This window comes from Hevea brasiliensis, chromosome 12 (assembly GCF_030052815.1).
Source record: "Hevea brasiliensis isolate MT/VB/25A 57/8 chromosome 12, ASM3005281v1, whole genome shotgun sequence".
Lineage (NCBI taxonomy): Eukaryota > Viridiplantae > Streptophyta > Magnoliopsida > Malpighiales > Euphorbiaceae > Hevea > Hevea brasiliensis.
The window spans coordinates 26647590-26666012 of NC_079504.1; the positions used below are offsets into that span (position 1 = coordinate 26647590).

The 18423-nt window shown below is 30.2% G+C and overlaps 1 non-coding gene and 1 pseudogene across 1 annotated transcript; both read left to right on the forward strand.

Moving 5' to 3' along the window:
• Positions 1–609: 609 nt before the first annotated feature.
• Positions 610–716, forward strand: LOC131171502 (small nucleolar RNA R71). Its single transcript, XR_009142162.1, has one exon. It is a non-coding gene; the product is annotated as a small nucleolar RNA R71 (small nucleolar RNA).
• Positions 717–3043: 2327 nt separating this feature from the next.
• On the forward strand, positions 3044–6222 carry LOC131171382 (probable LRR receptor-like serine/threonine-protein kinase At3g47570; annotated as a pseudogene).
• The last annotated feature ends 12201 nt before the right edge of the window (positions 6223–18423 follow it).

The window sequence follows — 18423 nt, forward strand, 5'->3', positions numbered from 1 at the left end:
TGCTGTTTTGGTGGAGGATTCATATTTTTCTGCTGAAAATTAGGCAATGGTTGCCTATTTTGCTGATATGGAATTCCTTGTTGCTGTTGTGGTTGAAAATTCTGATTTGGAACTTGACTTTGCTGATTTCCCCATGAAAAGTTGGGATGATTCCTCCAAGTTGGATTATAAGTTTGAGAGTAAGGATTCCCCATTTGTTTGTTTCCATAATTACCAACATATGCAGCTTGCTCTCTATAGTCTACTCCACAGCTTGTAGTTCCCTTTACATAAGCAACTTGTTGTGAACTTCCAGATGATGATGATGAACTAACCAACATACTCAAATCTTCCATCTTCTTAGCCATAACATTTGTAAGTGCATCAAACTTTGCATTAATCATGTTAAATGGATCAAGGTCATACATTCCAGCAGCTTGCCTTTTTTGAGTTGGAGCTGGTCCTCTTGGACTACTCCAAAGATGAGTATTCTTTGCAATTTTCTCCAATAGCTCATAAGCTTCATCTTCATGCTTCATAATAAATTCTCCTCCTGTTTGAGCATCAATAATCCCTCTAATTGCAGGAGTAACATTGGTGTAAAAATTCTGGTTTATCATCCATTTCAGAATGGCATGATGTGGGCATTGTCTCTCTAATTCCTTCCATCTCATCCATGACTCATAGAGAGTTTCATCTTCTCTTGGTCTAAAAGCTGTCATTTGATTCCTCAATTCTTGAGTTTTTCCAAGTGGAAAATATTGTGCAAGAAATGCATCAGTGAGTTGCTCCCAATTTGTAATGGAGTTGTGAGGTAAAGAATCAAGCCAATCCAATGCTCTATCTTTCAAAGAGAATGGGAATAGCTTCAATCTTGCTGCATCATCAGACACTCCAGGTTGTTTTTGCATGTCACAAATCATAGCGAACTTCTTTAGATGTGTGTGTGGATTTTCAGAAGGATGTCCCCCGAATTGAGAATTTTGAATCATTTGAAGAACCCCAAAATCCATCTTGTAACTATTTGCATCAATTCTTGGTCTTGCTATACTCTCTCTCAAGTCATCAAAACGAGGAAAAGCATGATCCATCATACTTTCCCTAGGCACATTAGCATTTACAACCTCTTCACCTTGGGCTGCATTTTCATTGTTTCGATCATTTCCAGCATTACCGCCACCAATTCTGATTCTTTCATCAGCCATGTCTGCTTCTAATTCAGTTTCTCTCAAAGCTTCTTTCCTTTTTCTGGTTTCTTTCTTGTTGGCTTTACAAAATTTCTCAATTTCAGGATTAAACAATAAGGATGTGTCACTTGTGCTTCTAGCTCTTCTCATAAAAGATTAAAAGTACCTGAAAAAGAACAAACAAACACAAAATGAAAAGATAACAAAGATAAAACTAAAAACAACTAAAATAATCAAGAATTCAATCGTAAACAAACAACTCCCCAGCAACGGCGCCAAAAACTTGATGTGGCCCAACCGCAAGTGCACGGGTCGTACAAGTAATATAGAAAAGATATCGTTCCCACGAGGAGTTGTGTTAATGATTGAATTTTCGATATAAAAGTTGACTAAATTGAACTATTTTTGAAATTAAAGCAATAAATTGATGGGTATTGGAGTATGAAACCTATATGTGCAAAATTAATAATCTATTCAACTATGTAATGATTTAACTAAATTGCATCAAATTAAAATAAGCAAATTCAAATATGGCAATATTTAAAATGGCAAGTAATTAAATTCAATTAGAAATTGACAATGATAAAAAGGCGATTCCGGAGTTCGGGATTTCATATTCAAGCTATTTTGGGATTTTAAATTGGTTATCCAATCTTGTGGAACTTACGGGTTTTAAGGAGATTAATTCTTAAATCCTTTGAATACCCTTTCGAGTGGGACAAATAGTGCCTTAATCAATCTAATCCTACTTTCGTGGACTTAGAGTTAATTAAGACCCATTAAGTTCTTTAATTAATCTATGAATCCTCTTAATCCTTAGTCTATTTCTAGATCTAAGTTAATTAAGTCCAATTTCTTGATTATCTATCACAAGGCCTTCTCCTTTCGGTGCCTCAACCATGGATTAAGAACATCACTTAATGGGATCCTATACTAAGCATGTCATTAAGCACACAAGAAATGAATAAAACTCATTAAGACCACAAAATATGGATTACCCAATCAAAATCCACAAAATATCTCAAATATTACATCCCTTACTCCAGAATCTAAGTAAACTACTCACTATCCATAATATTTACAAGATATTCTGAATTTATATGGAAATAAAGCTTTAATCTAAACTAAGAAACAAAAAGCTCAACACTAGAAATGTAGGAAAAATGTAAGAAAAGAAAGAAATCTTCAAATCTGGTTGGAAATGGTGTGGGAGGTGATTGTGACTCTTCAGCTGCTGCCCTCTCCTTTCCTTTTCTTCCTTCTTTTTCTCCTCTCCCTAAAATGGGATAAGGGTCCTTTTTATAGCTTTTTCTGACATGGAGCCCTAAAATGGTGTGTTTTAGGTGAGATTTTCTGAGAGAATCTTCTGCCAGCTCATTAATGAAAACTTTGTGGGACTGCATAAATGGACTGCATAACTTATGCAGTTTTCGGCTGCTTCTGGTTCACTTATACGAAACTGCATGACCAGGCGCATAGGTTATGCACAATTCTGTGAGATTGCATAAGGGAGGCGTGAATCTACATAAGCTATGCACTCTCCTTATGCACAATTCGGCAGGTATTGGAACAGTGTTTCTTCTCCTTATGCAGATCTGCATAAGTTATGCGGCAAGTTATGCGCAATTTGGCCAATGCATATTTCAACTTTGAAACTTGTTTTTGACATCTTTGGCTGTAGAGATCACTCCTCAATAGTAAAATTTCTTTTTAGTCCTTCCAAAAACACCATTTTTCCTACAAAACAAAGTAAAAATTACATATTAATCCGAAATTGATAATTATGAAAAACTAACTAAATAACTAATGAAATTAGCTAAAAGTAATTAATAATCAAATAAAATGGCTATGAAATTAAACCTAAATGATTATGCAAAATGTATGCATCATTCAACCCTGCCACATGCTTTCAAAATGAGACTGATCGACTTGCTTTGATCTCCTTCAAACAAGCCATACTTCAAGACACATTACAAGTCTTGCATTCTTGGAATGAATCATTTCACTTCTGCAATTGGCATGGCATTTCATGTGGCAAGCGGCATCCTGACAGGGTCGTGGCCTTGAACCTCAACTCTCAAGGCTTGGTAGGATCACTGTCACTTCATATAGGAAATCTCTCATTTCTCAAACACATGGATTTACAAAATAATAGCTTCCATGGCCAAATCCCACAGGAGATGGGTCGACTGCGCCGCCTACGATATTTAATCCTCAGCAATAATTCATTCCAAGGTAACATACCTACCAACTTATCCCGTTGTTCAAAGCTCGTGATTCTGAATCTCATTGACAACAAGTTGGAGGGGAACATCCCTGCCGAGCTTGACTCTTTACAAAAGCTTGAAGGTCTAGGATTGAACGCAAATAAACTCACAGGAAGTATTCCTCCCTCCATCGGGAATCTCTCATCTCTTCTGGAAATCGCTGTAGAAGTAAACGGGTTGCAAGGACAGATTCCAGAGGAAATCTCTCGTCTTGGGAACTTGATGTATTTGGAGTTTGGAGATAATAATCTAATTGGTGAGATTCCTCCTGGTCTCTTCAACATCTCCAGCATTCTCCAAATATCAGTAGACTACAACCAATGCATGGAAGACTCCCTTCTGATATAGGCCTCACTCTTCCAAATCTGAGATCCCTTGAAATTTCATTCAATAGGTTTGCTGGACCCGTCCCAATTTCATTGTCAAATGCTTCTGCCCTTATACAAATTGTCATTATGTCTAATAGATTTTCTGGCATAGTTCCCAAAGAATTTGGAATGCTGCAGCATCTTCTATATCTTGAATTTGCCCAGAATCAACTGCAAGATGACTTGAGTTTCATTAATTCTATTACTAATTGCAGCAGTTTATTAAATATCAATTTATCATCAAATTTTCTCAAAGGAACCCTGCCCAATTCCATAGCCAATCTCTCTAAACACTTGCAGGCTATATTTCTGTCAGACAATCAGCTACATGATGCGATTCCCTTGGGTATTGTAAACCTTCCTAATCTGAGAATGTTCGAATGTAACCATAATTATCTCACTGGGCCTGTAGTTGTTGATTTTGAGAAACTTCGACATTTGGAATATTTGGGTTTGAAGAACAACAAATTCACAGGAATAATTCCGTCTTCAATTAGAAATCTATCTTTTCTGAGTCATGTCCTCATGAGGTTCAACAATTTCAATGGAAGCATACCTGCAAGTCTTGGAACTTGTCATAACTTGATCGAGTTGGATCTCTCACATAATAGTCTCAGTGGTTCTATACCGCGAGAAGTTATCGGCCTTGCATCCCTTTCAATTTTACTCAATTTATCTAGTAATGAACTTACTGGTCCTATTCTATCAGAAATCGGTTTGTTGCAAAATATAGCACAGTTAGATTTATCTGATAATAGATTATCTGGAATGATTCCTACCACAATTGGCAAGTGTTTGAGTTTAGAACAGCTTCGCTTGGAGGGAAATTCATTTGACGGAGAGATACCTCAGGTTTTATCTGCTTTACAGGGTTTACAAGGGCTGGACATTTCACGCAACAATTTTGCAGGGGGAATCCCAGATTCTTTAACTCAGCTCCGCGGGTTGAAGTATTTGAATCTGTCTTTTAATCAACTTCATGGGATGGTCCCAAAACGCGGAATCTTTCTAAATGCAAGTGCTATTTCATTGATGGGAAACAATGATCTCTGTGGAGGTATCACTGAGATGAAGCTTCCTTCTTGCCCCATCACAAACTCCAAGAAGAACAACCTCTCCCTTGCACTGAAAGTGGCAATCCCAGTGGTTGTTGCAGCCATATTTTCAGTTCTGTTAGCGTGTTCCCTAATTTTCTGGCATCGGAAAAGGATTTCTAGAAAGAAGAATATTTCCATGCCATCATTTGAGCACCAGTTTTTGAGAATATCCTATGCAGAACTCTTCAAAGCTACAGATGGATTCTCTATGGCAAATATAATTGGTGTCGGAAGCTATGGATCTGTTTATAAAGGACTTCTTGAGCAAGTAGGCATACAAGTGGCGGTCAAAGTGCTAAACCTGCAACGAAAAGGAGCTTCAAATAGCTTCATGTCTGAATGCCAAGCTCTTAGAACCATCAGGCATCGAAATCTTCTGAAGCAATTGAGAGTCTGCTCTAGCATCAACTTTGAAGGCAATGATTTCAAAGCTTTGATATATGAATTCATGGTGAATGGGAGCCTGGAGAAATGGCTGCATGGTCGCAATGTAGGAGAAGATGGACCAGAAGGAGAATCAGGAAATCTGAAACTAATGGACAGACTAAACATTGCTATTAATATTGCAACCGCAATAGAGTATCTTCACAATGGTAGCGCATCATCAATTATACATGGTGATCTAAAGCCAAGTAATGTTCTTTTAGATGAGGAGATGACTGCCCATATTAGAGATTTTGGCTTGGCTAAGATTGTCGCCTCAGTTTCTGGTGAGATTCAACAGTATCAAAGCAGTTCTACAGCAATCAAGGGATCTATTGGCTATGTTGCTCCAGGTACCCAACTTTTTCTTTTCTAATCTGTAAAAAGAAAAAGCTATGTTGCTTCATAGTTTGTATTGTATCTGTTTGTAGAATATGGGTTGGGCGATCCTGTTTCTAAAAAAGGGGATGTTTATAGCTATGGGATTCTGTTATTGGAGATGTTTACCGCAAAGAAGCCAATCGATGAATCTTTTAAAGATGATTTGAATCTTCATACTTTCGTTGAATGAAATTTGCTCGATAGAGTGATGGAGATTTTGGATCCAAGAATTGCATTTGAAGATGGAGGAGGAAGTTTCGAAGACTGCATCCTTTCTATAATGAGAATTGGAGTTGCATGTTCAATGGAACAACCAGGAGAAAGAATGAAGATGGGAGATGTAACAAGTGAATTGGTAAAGATCAAGAGCTCTTATCAAGGCTGAAGCAGAGGCGAAGAAATGCCTACTAGATTGGAGGTCCAAGCACCTCTCGCATTTAATTTAGTAGCTTCATTTTGCAATTCCAAACTATGAACTTGAGTTGCCATGTGTGTGCTGAACAACTTCTACTTATGCTTATTTTTCAGGGACAATTAAATTCAATAAAATCTTATGATATGTCCCTGCTTCTACTTATGCTTATGTTTCGTACAAGTAAATTCATAAATCTTATGATAAATCGTACAAGTAAATTCAATAAAATCTTATGATATGTCTCAATACAGTGATTTGAAATAAGAAAATTTATTTAATTTTCATTTAAATTATTTGATTGATAGCTCTCTCATTACCTTTTTGGTTAGATTCATAAACAAATTTCGAATTTAACCTCAATTTTTATTTTACAGTTAATTTTTCAAATTTAATGAAAATTTTTGTGAATTAAATTGTGGTTTTTAAGGCCCTGTTTGACAATAAATTTTAATATAATATTTAGTATTAAAGCATTATTTTTTATTTATATTGTTTGTTGATGGCGCAGTATTGAGGTTGAGAGAGCATTTTGACTATAATTAATAAGATTACACACTATTTTTACACTTAATAACTAATTCAACAGTTATTTTTATTGAACACTTATGTTTTAACAGTTATATAAATAGCTACCCACTAACAATTAATATATAACTGGTAAAATAATTGATGGCCCTCACCGCTCCTGTTTTAGCGCTCCTGTTTTAAATAATTGGTTTGATTTATTCGATTCAAACCAAATAATGCTCACCGCAAACCACATCAAAGGTATGTAAAAGCTCCAACACTTAATTGCCATAGCTTCTTCAGGACTACAAGCTATGCTTTTGGATCAGTTGTAGCTATGCAGTGCTAATGTAGAATTTGTTTATATATTTTCTACGGAAAATTTTCAATTTAGAAAATTATTTAAGAATAAAACCTTTGCTTTCCCAATTATGGCCTCAAAGTCGTGGCTATCTTTTCTCGAGTTCATTATGAATGGACTATTAATTGAAAATCGAGCAAAGCTACTATGTTTGAATGAATGAATTCTACAAAATGGAATTCATTTTAAGTCCAAATTTTTGTGATTGAAATGAAAAGTATGGGTTTTGATTCTATGATTTGAATTCTTTAAAATTGAACATAACTATCACAAATTCTATACTTGGAATTTCTAAATGAATTTCAGAAAATTTACAACAAAAATTTTTATGACTAAACAACCTATATCACAAAACTCATCTTTTTCCTCATCTTCAAATCACCATAAACACTCTCTCTCTCTCTCTCTCTTGAGATGCATGATACAATTTGAGTAATAGCTATTTTATATGGCAATTGTATAGGGATACTATTTGCCACCTCCATTTGTTTGTGTATATTTTAACTTTTTTTTTTTTATATATGACTGTGGGGCATCGATGATATTTTAACATTAGAAAATCAACCATTTGTTGTTTTAAACGTAGTGATAGATATTATTTTAAAGGTAAAAGTGAGTAACTATAATTTTATAAGATTTATTTTTATCTATACATATGTATTTTTTTAATTAAATTAACATTTTATATTGAATTATTTACTTGGAATAACTGTGATAAGATATAATTTCTCCCTTATGTCCGCCAATGGACTTTACCATTGACTAGCTATTTGCCCGCTTCTTCGCCTTATAGACCAAGACACGGCTCATTATAAAGGGCTCTTGTAGCATTTCCAATTTTTCGGCTAGGATTTTATTATTTATTTTTAATTAGAGACAAAATTATGGGTTGTGATATTCTAATATTTACATCAACTCCTAAAAATCATAATTATTAAATTCGAATTGAATTAACTAATTAAATGAGTGAATCAAATTTAAAATCAGTCTAAGTTTATAATAGAATCAGATAATAAATTGATATAGTGTGATTTAATTAACTCAGTGATTGAGCTAGTAAATCGATATGACTTAGTAATTTAGCTAGTTTAATTATTTAATAAAAATTTTTTTTTAGTGTTAGTATAGAAAATTGAACTCAAAATCTCATAAAAAGTTTTTAAAATCAAAATTCAATTAAGCTGACTTAGTAGTTATGTATTTTTTATTTCAATATATTTATTTTTTTAACATATACTTAATATTTTATAAATATTAAAAAGAGAATTATATATTTATAGAAATTTTTATGAATTATATTACTCAAATACTTTTATATAAAATTTAAAAATACTATTAAATTTTATTAAATAAAACATAATAAAAGTTAAAGTTTTATTTTAAATAATTAACATTTAATTAATTATATTTATTTATATTAATAGAAGTTATATTTAATTAATTTATATCTATTTAATTAATTTTTAATTTCTAACTGCATATTAAATTAATAGTTAAAATCTTAACAGTTTATTTTTCATTTAATAATTTTGAAAAAAAAAATTATGAAGATATCATTGATATTATGAACTTGCAGCTTTAGTTTTATTATTAAGTATTTTTAAGGTTATAAAATTTTAAGTTGGAATTCCATCATAGTTAAATAAATTAAAAAAAAATCACATTAAATCAATTAGGTATTTACTAATTATTTACAGTTCAATGGTATTGAAATAGAATGCAAAATTATGAGATTTGAATTTTTATAAAAATCAATTGCATTAAAAAAAAAATCTATTAGGTATCAAGAAGCAAAAGACAAGTCATGTCTAAATTCTCCTAGTTGGTGCCTTGGTGGACGGAAGAAACATACTTATAGCCAAAAGCCAGTCAAGGTAGTGCCTTTTATCTATCCAGTGATGGCTTCTTCTTGGAACTGAGAGTTAACCTTTGAAATATAACGTGTTCACTCTACTTTATGCGCGCATTCATACAAGTGATTAAAATTTATTTTTTTTATGAAATTTATTAAATTTTAATTTAATTTCATAAAAATTATTGTAATTAAAAATTAAATATTTTAAATTAATTTATTAACTTATCAATTATTTTATAAATAAAATTATTTTATTTTATTAATTTCTTTAAAAAAATATATATATAATACATAAAACACATTCAGCTCAGTAAAATCCTTTCCTTTTCGCCATCTCTTTTACACAACATGTAATTTTATTCATAAAATAATTCTCATATCAGCAGATTAACCTTAAAATCTTTAATTTTCAGTTATAATAATTTTTATGAAATCAAATTAAAGTTTAATAAATTTTATAAAAAAAATAAAATTTAATAATTTTTATAAAACCAATCATAAAGTTGAGTAAATGGTAATTACCAAGTTTTTCTAGAACCTGTTGTTTTTTTTTTTTTTTTGCGAAGAGTTTTAAGCTCTTTATTTGAAACTGGGGTAGAAGTTGAGGCTTCTAACCTAGCTTGCAAATCTTTTAGGGCTTGAATAAACTCAGCTCTGTTGTCTTGAGACTCTGTTGATTTAATTTTGGATTTTGAGAAGGTTTTGGAATTGGGGTTGTTGATTTTGTAGATTTTTCGAAAATTTTTGAAAATAGATATGGAATGTCATGATAATCGGCATACATTTCAAATCATTTGAAGAAAAGAATATAAACTTTATATTCATATAGAAAATCATAATATTCTTTTTGAATTTCTTTCATTCGATTATTGAAATATTTGAAAAACCATATTTGTTTTTTTATGATTTTTTGGAGAATAAAAATCATCATGCAAATATTGTTTATCTATTTCAAATTCTTTTTCAAGCGCATTAAGTTCATGGTTTGCATTTTCTGTAATAGCTGAAAAAGTAAGTGAAGTAGGTTCTGACTCTGCTTGGGTTTCAACCTGAACAGACTCGTTTTGTAAATTTGTATAAACTGGATATGGAACATTTATAGAATAATCTACATTTTGTAAAGTGGATCTAGACATTTCTGAAGTAGAAAACCTTAAAATCTTTAATTTTCAGTTATAATAAATTTTATGAAATCAAATTAAAGTTTAATAAATTTTATAAAACCAATCATAAAGTTGAGTAAATGATAATTACCAAAACTTCAATGATAGTGGGCGAAGCATATATATATATATATATATATATATATATATATATATATATATAGTCAATAGCAATAGTGCTTTTAATCTATCCACTAATAGCTCCTTCTCAGAATTACTTTTGTCCAACTTCTATAGCATTATTTCTTTTCCAATCCATTGCTTACGCAAGACTTTTATTCGTATTTAAAATTTTAGAATACTCTCCATATAGTGCTAAATCACTTAAAAAAATATCACTCATAATTAAAATAAAATAAAATAAAATATATATAATTTTTAATAAGAATATATATGTGACGAAAATATTGAATAATTTTCTTTAAAATCAATCATATTAGTAATCTCTTTAAAATAGTTTATTATATGCTCATGAAAAAAGCAATTTTTCATTAAATTACAAAAAATAGACTCATGTTATTATATTTTTTATCTTTTTATTTAGAGACAAAGTTACCAGTTATGATATTCTAAACTTTTACGTCTACCTCTTAAAAACACTATGGGCCTGTTTGGATTAACTGTTGAATACAACTGATAGTCATTAGTGATAATCATATCTTAGGTGATAGCTAATAAATCGATAGTGATGATAATCGCTTTATATTAAGTGTTTGGTAAAATTATATTTAGCTGTTGCTGTTAATATGTGAAATGACTAATAAGGGTATATATCATATAATTTATTTTATTATTTAAATAAATATAAAATTATAAATTTATTATATTATATTATTTATTTTATTATTAAATTAAATATATAATTATTAAATTAAATATATTATATTATTTAAATAAATATATAATTATTAATCTTTTATATTATATCATTTATTTTATTATTGAAATAAGAAAGTAATTATTTTTTAAGATAATTAAATAATTTTAAAAATATAGATAAAATAATAAAATAATTATTATTGTTAATAGAAAAATTTATAATTAATTTTAAGTTTTTGGATATAAATAAATATTTTATATTTTATGTTATTAATAAAAATATTTTAATAAAGTTGAAATACATTAATTAAAATATTAAAATTACAAATAAAAAAATAAAAATATTAATAATATTAATTTTCAAGTTAAATAAAAAAGGATAATATGGTCAAAATAAAAAATAAAACCAGATCAGCTGTCAGCTGATGAGAATCAGCTCTAAAAATAGAGCTGATACAAACTGCAGCCGATGGGTATCATATCAGTTGCCCATCAGCTATCAGCTCTATTTTTTTAAACTTGCCAAACACCACAATTTACCTGTTTTGGTGTCTATCAGCTATCAGCTACACTCAACAGGTAAACCAAACACCCCCTATATCCACTAGTAGAAATTACTAATTTAAAAATAGATTTTTCTTATTTAAATTTGATTCGCTATAAATTTAAAATATAAAATATATAATAAAATTTATTTATTTTTAGACAATAATTTCCCTTTAAAAATATAGCATGTGAGCATATTTTAAGGCAAAATTTTTTTTATCTACCTTTTTGTTAGCCCAATATATAATTATATATGAATTATACTTGATTATTATTTTATTTTAAGAAAAGGATAGAAATTTTATTAATTAACCGCTATGGCATCTATTATGTATCTCAAGATATGACACTAATTTTTCTTTGGATGACCAAAACAATTTTTGAAAATTGGTTTTGAATTTAGAAAATTATTTTTTAATTAAACCTTTGGAATTGACTTTTTAATTTTTTCTAATTAAGGCCTTAATTCATGGCTCTCCTAAAATTATGAATGAATCACTGCAAAGAGCAAAAAGTGTTTCTTCTCTCTTAAAATGATTTAATTCAACTATTACAATTTACTATTATTTACAAATTTGAACCAACACCATAAATTCATCAGAAAAAATTATGAATAAGGATGTTTTATTGAGTATTTTCAGAGGGAAAATTATAAGATGTTTTGATATACTAGTTTTTTAGTATATCATATACTCACAAGAATTCAGTTATCCTATAAATTATAGGACGTGGGTTTCATCTCATTGTGAGAGAACGAGCATGTGATCTTGAAACACCTAATAAAACGTCTTTTTGGAGCATTTGCTCCATCTTTGACAATAAAATAGAATTCACATTTGAGATAGATAACTTAAAACTTGTGAGTATCCAGTAAATTTCTTGGAATTACACCAACAGCTATTCTGATTATTCTTGAAATTGAATGTTGTGAATTGAGAATACATAAACAAATATACAAATGAAAAATATTTATATTGAAAAAAAAAATAGATTACAATATTACATAAAACATATTATCTTAATGTTTATAAGGATGTGTTATTTGAAATATCCACTTCAAATTCAATTACATCTATAAATTTAATTTATATAATATATAAATATGGGAGGTGACATTGAATTTATCCAAAATATCATTCATTATTTATATTATTTATAAAAATGTTAATAAAAATGTAACTGTAGCGATAGACATAAATTTGTTACTAATAATATAAATTAGCACCAATATTTATGTTGCTAACTCATACAAAGCCGTAAATATGTTGATAAAAACTTAAATTATATAATTTAAAATATATTGTTATAATTATATATCATATTCTAATTTAATTCTTTAATATAATTTTAAATATTTATATATTTCAATATTTAGATAATAATATAAAACTTAATTAAATAGATAAAATTTTAAAGTGAATGAGCATTTTTAAATTTGATATTATAATATTTTATTACATTTTAATTAAAAAATAAATTTATTTTTATTTTAAATGATTAATTATCCAAATATTTAAAGTCTAAATGATTTATTTTAGTTTTTATGTATTTATTTTAAATTTAATTAATTTATTAATGTCACGACCCAACCTATGGGCCGGACCGGCACTAGGACCTGGGCCAGCCTAAAGCCCCCGAGGCCCGTAGTAAGCCTAACTGTTCATTTACCCAACTCTAAGGCCCATTTGGGCCCAATTTCAAGAAACCAACCGGACAGAGTCCGGCCATAAAATGGACCTACCAACGGGGAGTTTTTGACTCACCCGACCTGTAAACACAGTCAATACTCAATTGGGGAGCTCAGCTCACCCTCCACATACTCATCAACATAAAAATAAATGGGAGCTCAGCTCCCTCATCCAATCCATCAAACATGCATAGAATATTAAGTTTACAGGTCCAAAATAATAATTTAGTTTACAGGCCCAAATCAAATAAACATTCTAACACATGCGGAAATTCTAAGATTTAACAAGATTATACAAACATTAATAATCGACCTGCGAGGAAGAAAGCAGGTTAACCTCAAAAATATCCTCCTGTGGCCTGGAAAAATATTGAACAGGAGTGAGCGTTCGACTCAGAGAGTAAAATATCAATTCTAACCATAATCTCTATAACTATCTAAAACTAATGCACCCTGTAGAGTGAAATGCAACATCAACAACATTTTCACATCATAACATCAAAAAGGTAATCTGGAGCACTCACGCACCCTGTAACATCAATCATAATATATGGGAGCTGATCCCCTATACAGCTCTCTTAAATCCAACCCGTGCGTGAAGAACTCAAGCCGGACTTTCGCTAATAAACCAAATCGGGGTCCCAAATAAGAACTCAAGCCGTGACTACCCTCTCAAGGATCGGGTCCCGAAGAACTCAAGCCGTGACTACCCGTCCTATCCATAGTCCACACCACATCACACGCACGCCAACGCACGCACACTGCTCCAAATTACCACAACAACATCATGGCACTTTAACAGTTATCAATGCAACATAAATCGTGCCTAGAGTTTAACTACATAAATATATGCATATAAGTGATGCATGGGCATGCTGAACATATAATAATATCAAAATTATAATTAAAATTAATATTTTACTCACAGACTTGACGGTGGTCACTGAGGAGGCTGGGCGGAGGAAGAAGGCTGTCCCGGCTCACCTGACAATTTTATTACAATCATTTAATAAATTTGACTCAATACAAACAAAGAAAAGACCAAATACGTCCTAAGTCATGCCGAAAATCCGGCAGAGTCTCCCCTATACCTAGGACCTACCCAACCTGCAAAAGGGCTCAAAACACACTTCTATATTCACAATCCATATGTCCACATCTCAATCACATCACATAGCCCCTCCTGGGCCCATCAAATCAATCATCCATCACAATATGTAAAATTTCAATTTAGTCCCTATAATTGACCATTTTTGCAAAAAATGCCCAAATCAGCTCTAAAATTTCTAAAACTTTGCCCCGCGGTCCTTAGCAATATTACTAAGCTATTGCAAAAAGAATCATAATTTTCTAAGCTACCACGAATATTTTATGGATTTTTAATCCTATTTCAGCGCTAGAAAATTACGTAAAAACAAGGTTCGGGTTTACCTTTGCCGATTCCGACTTCGGGGACGCGCTCGGGACGTCTGACAATGGAGGGTAGCCAAAACCTCAATCCAAATCGGAGACTTTTCCGGTAACGGGTCTGTCTGGCCGGAAATTCACAGACCCGATCAACTGTCGAATTTCCGCGAATTGAGGATACCTACACGAAGCCCATAACACGGGGGTTAGTACATAAATTTTTCAAAATTTTCTAAGCTCATTTAATGCTCGGAAAAACACTGCGAAGTTTCGTGGGACCCACCGAAAAACGGTGTCGAAAAATTTTGAAATTTATATCCTCGCGAAGCTCTCGACGAGTGGAGCGCTCTGGTACTCTCGGTTTTCTCGTGGGGTTCACAGTTTGCGAGAAATCTAGCCCAAAAGTCGAAATGGGCTAAAAACTTCCCGGGCAAAAATTGGACAAACCGCTCGATGGATTTCTGTGTTCTTGGTGTCTATGGAAAGCTCTCGTCGAGTAGATGATTTTAGACACAAGACCCGGTCCGATTGGTGGCCGGATCGGCCGGATTTTGGCCGGAGAAGTCGAAATGTCGCGCGCGTAGGGGAGGACGTTCGCGCGCGTTTTCCGGCCGTTTGGGGCGGCGGTCGGCCTACCGGGAGGCGCGCGGTGAGTCAGGTGGGAGGTGGTGGCCGGTGGTGGCGAGGAGAGAGAAAAGAAAGAAAGAAGGGGAGGAGGTCGGGACGCGCGGAAGAAAAGGGAAGAAGAAAAAGGGAGCCGGTCCGATTCGATCGGTCCGATTCGGTCCGGTTCGATTCGGCCGGTCCGATTCAGGATACAAAATTTTGAATTTTTACTCTGCCTCGGGACCGAAAACGAGGTCCAAAAATTCCGAAAAAATTTCAGAAAACTCAGAAAAATACGTAGACTCCAAATATATTTTTAGTTTTGCCACGTGGTTTTTAAATTAATTTTTAAAAATCATCAAAGTTTATATTTTCGGAAAATCGAACCCGATTTTTAAAATCCGAAAAATCTCAAAAAAATTTTTAAAATTTAAATAAAATTAAAATACCAAAAATGCTCATAAAATTTAAAATTTTGGGGTGTTACATATAAATAGAAAGAGAATTTTTATTTAATTGATATTTTTAAATTTTAATATAATTAAATGAAATGTGAACTCTTATTGTAATAAATTTATTTACTAATAAAACAAAAACTTTATTGTTGGATATTTTTTTTTTCCTTTGCCTAACTAAGCCACAAAAGTGTTCTTTGATGAGATTGTGATTTTATTATTATTTTTCTATAATATATATATTATGAACACGGGTTCAACAGATAAAAATACCCTTAAATTTTTATATTATTATAAATAATATAAATGTATTTTATTTAATTATATAAATATGTTTAAATATAATTAAATTAAAAAATAAAAAATTACTAATCACACGTTAACAAAAGGAAAAGAAAGTCTTTTTCCACCATTTCTTCATTTCAACTAACCAATATTGATTTTATTTAGACTTTATTAACCCGAACTTATTTATTATCTTTAAGGAAAAATCACCTTATTTTAAAAAAAGAACTACATGTTCGGCCTTATAAAAACAAGTACTTGATAAAATACTCTAACAATAAAAAGTAATAAATTAAGTAAAATAAAAGGATTTCTCCGATTAATATAATTATTTCTTTTTTTATTTTTAATAATTAATATTATAAATTAGAGTTATATTTTTTTAGGGATTAATATTATAATTAATCCTTAAAAAATACACACTAAATAAAATTAATATTTAAAATTTAAAGGGTATTATACTTTTTCTGTTTAATATTAATAAAATTGTTTCAAATTTTGATCACGACATTTTATTCAGAATGATTAATATGGATATCAATATGGACAGGGGCAGAGTCAGAAAGTTTTACAACATTTGAAGATTTGAAAAAATTTACTAATAAAAAGAAGGCTAATTTTTATGAACCACCCCTTAATTTTAGAGTTTGTTATACTTTCATCCATCATTTTCATTTTGTTACCATTAAGTCTCTCAACTTAAAAATCGTTACATAAAAGTCCTTTAACTTAAAAAACGTTATATAAAAATCTTTCATGCCAGAATCTCATCATATCTCTAATCAATTTGATATGTAGCAGTGTTACAATGTAAAATGAAAAGTTCAGGTCTGTTTAACTTTGCTGTTAGAACTATTGTTGAGAAAAACACTTTCTTAAACTATTTTTTTCTATAGTATTTATAGTAATGCTTTTTCTAAAAAGCACATTTTGGCTTCTGAAGACTTTTTTTAGTACAAAAAATATGGGGTAAATATGTTAGATGAGTTTTATGATTTTAATGCTGAAATTTTTTTGGTGGAATGATTTATTATACTAAATATACCTCATTTATATATTTGGGTATAAATTTGCATAGTTCCAATTGATGTGGGTATTTTGAGAGGTATGATGACTCAATCCCTAATCGAATAATAAATATAATTTTTGAACTTTTGAGTAGGATTAATAGACATGAAGTAAAGGCTGCAGCAAAGAGACTAATATAAATTTCATATGTGGCAATTTAGTTTTTTTTATTTTATAGTGTGACACTGCCACTTATTAAATTAGTAGGAGATATGATAAGATTCTGGCATGAGTGACTTCTATGTAACGTTTGTTTAAGTTGAGGGACTTTGTAGCAACAAAATAAAGATGAGAGACGAAAATATAACAACCTCTAAAATTGAAGGACGTATAAGAAAAATAAAGCTAAAAACAAAATAATAGGTGTGGAAAAATTTTAAAATATCTACGTATTATATTGTATTAATTTTTTATTTTTAATTAATAATTTAATTATATTTTATAATGTACATAAAAAATTCCTAACATAATAGATTTCTTATATCAGTGTCCCTAAATTTTCTTCAGTTAGGTTTTTATAATAATTAATTAGTGAATTAATTAATATGTTATAGTAATTAAATGATTACTAAATTTTATTAAAATTGAATATATTAATGTGGATAAGCAAATTATCTAAGTAATAAATCACGTTAATATATTTAACTAGGTACAATAACATGATGGATAAATTTGTACATAATTAATCAAATAATTTTATGAAATAAATATTGTTCATTTGTAATGTTGATGCCAAACCAAGTAGTTACGGTTAGTTTCCTTTTGCAATTGTATTTCTAAACAATAAATATTCGAATCTATATAAAAAAATATAATTAAAATAATTTAATTTATAATATGAATATTCTTATAAATATATAAATTTAATCATATATTTTTTAGTTAGTTCACAAATTATTTCTCATTCATATTTTTATATATATTATAAGTATATATATATTTTTAATTAGATTAACATATTATATAGAATTATTTACATGGAATGAAAGTTGGAAGATATAATTTCTCCGAGTAAGTTTTATAATTTATCCCTTAACTTTATCCGATGTTTTGTTTTTGTTTCTTAACCTTAATTTATTATTAAAAAATCATTAAACTTTAATTTATTTCACAAAAAATCCCTTTAACCTGCAATAGCATTGTTTCCAGATTAAAAAATCTCTCTAAGTTATAGTGTGACGTCCACAAATGCAGTTTCAGTACTTTTTAGTGAATGGTAAATTCTCCTCATTTCCAGAAAATAGATAATTGTGATGGTATTAATATTTTTATAATAGATCAGATGATAATTAAAATGACAGGTATTTTTTAAGTGTGAAAAGAGGTAAGGTAAAAAAAAGTATTTTTTTTAACCTAAAAAACCTGTTATTATAGGGATTTTTATGAAATAAAATTAAAATTTAAAAATTTTTTAATAACAAAATAAAATTAAGAGACAAAAATAAAATAGGAAGAAAAATTTAGAAACAACCGATAAAAATTACCCAATTTCTTTCTAATGTTTCTCCAGTGGACTTGACTCTTTGACTGGCAACTTGCCCTGCTTC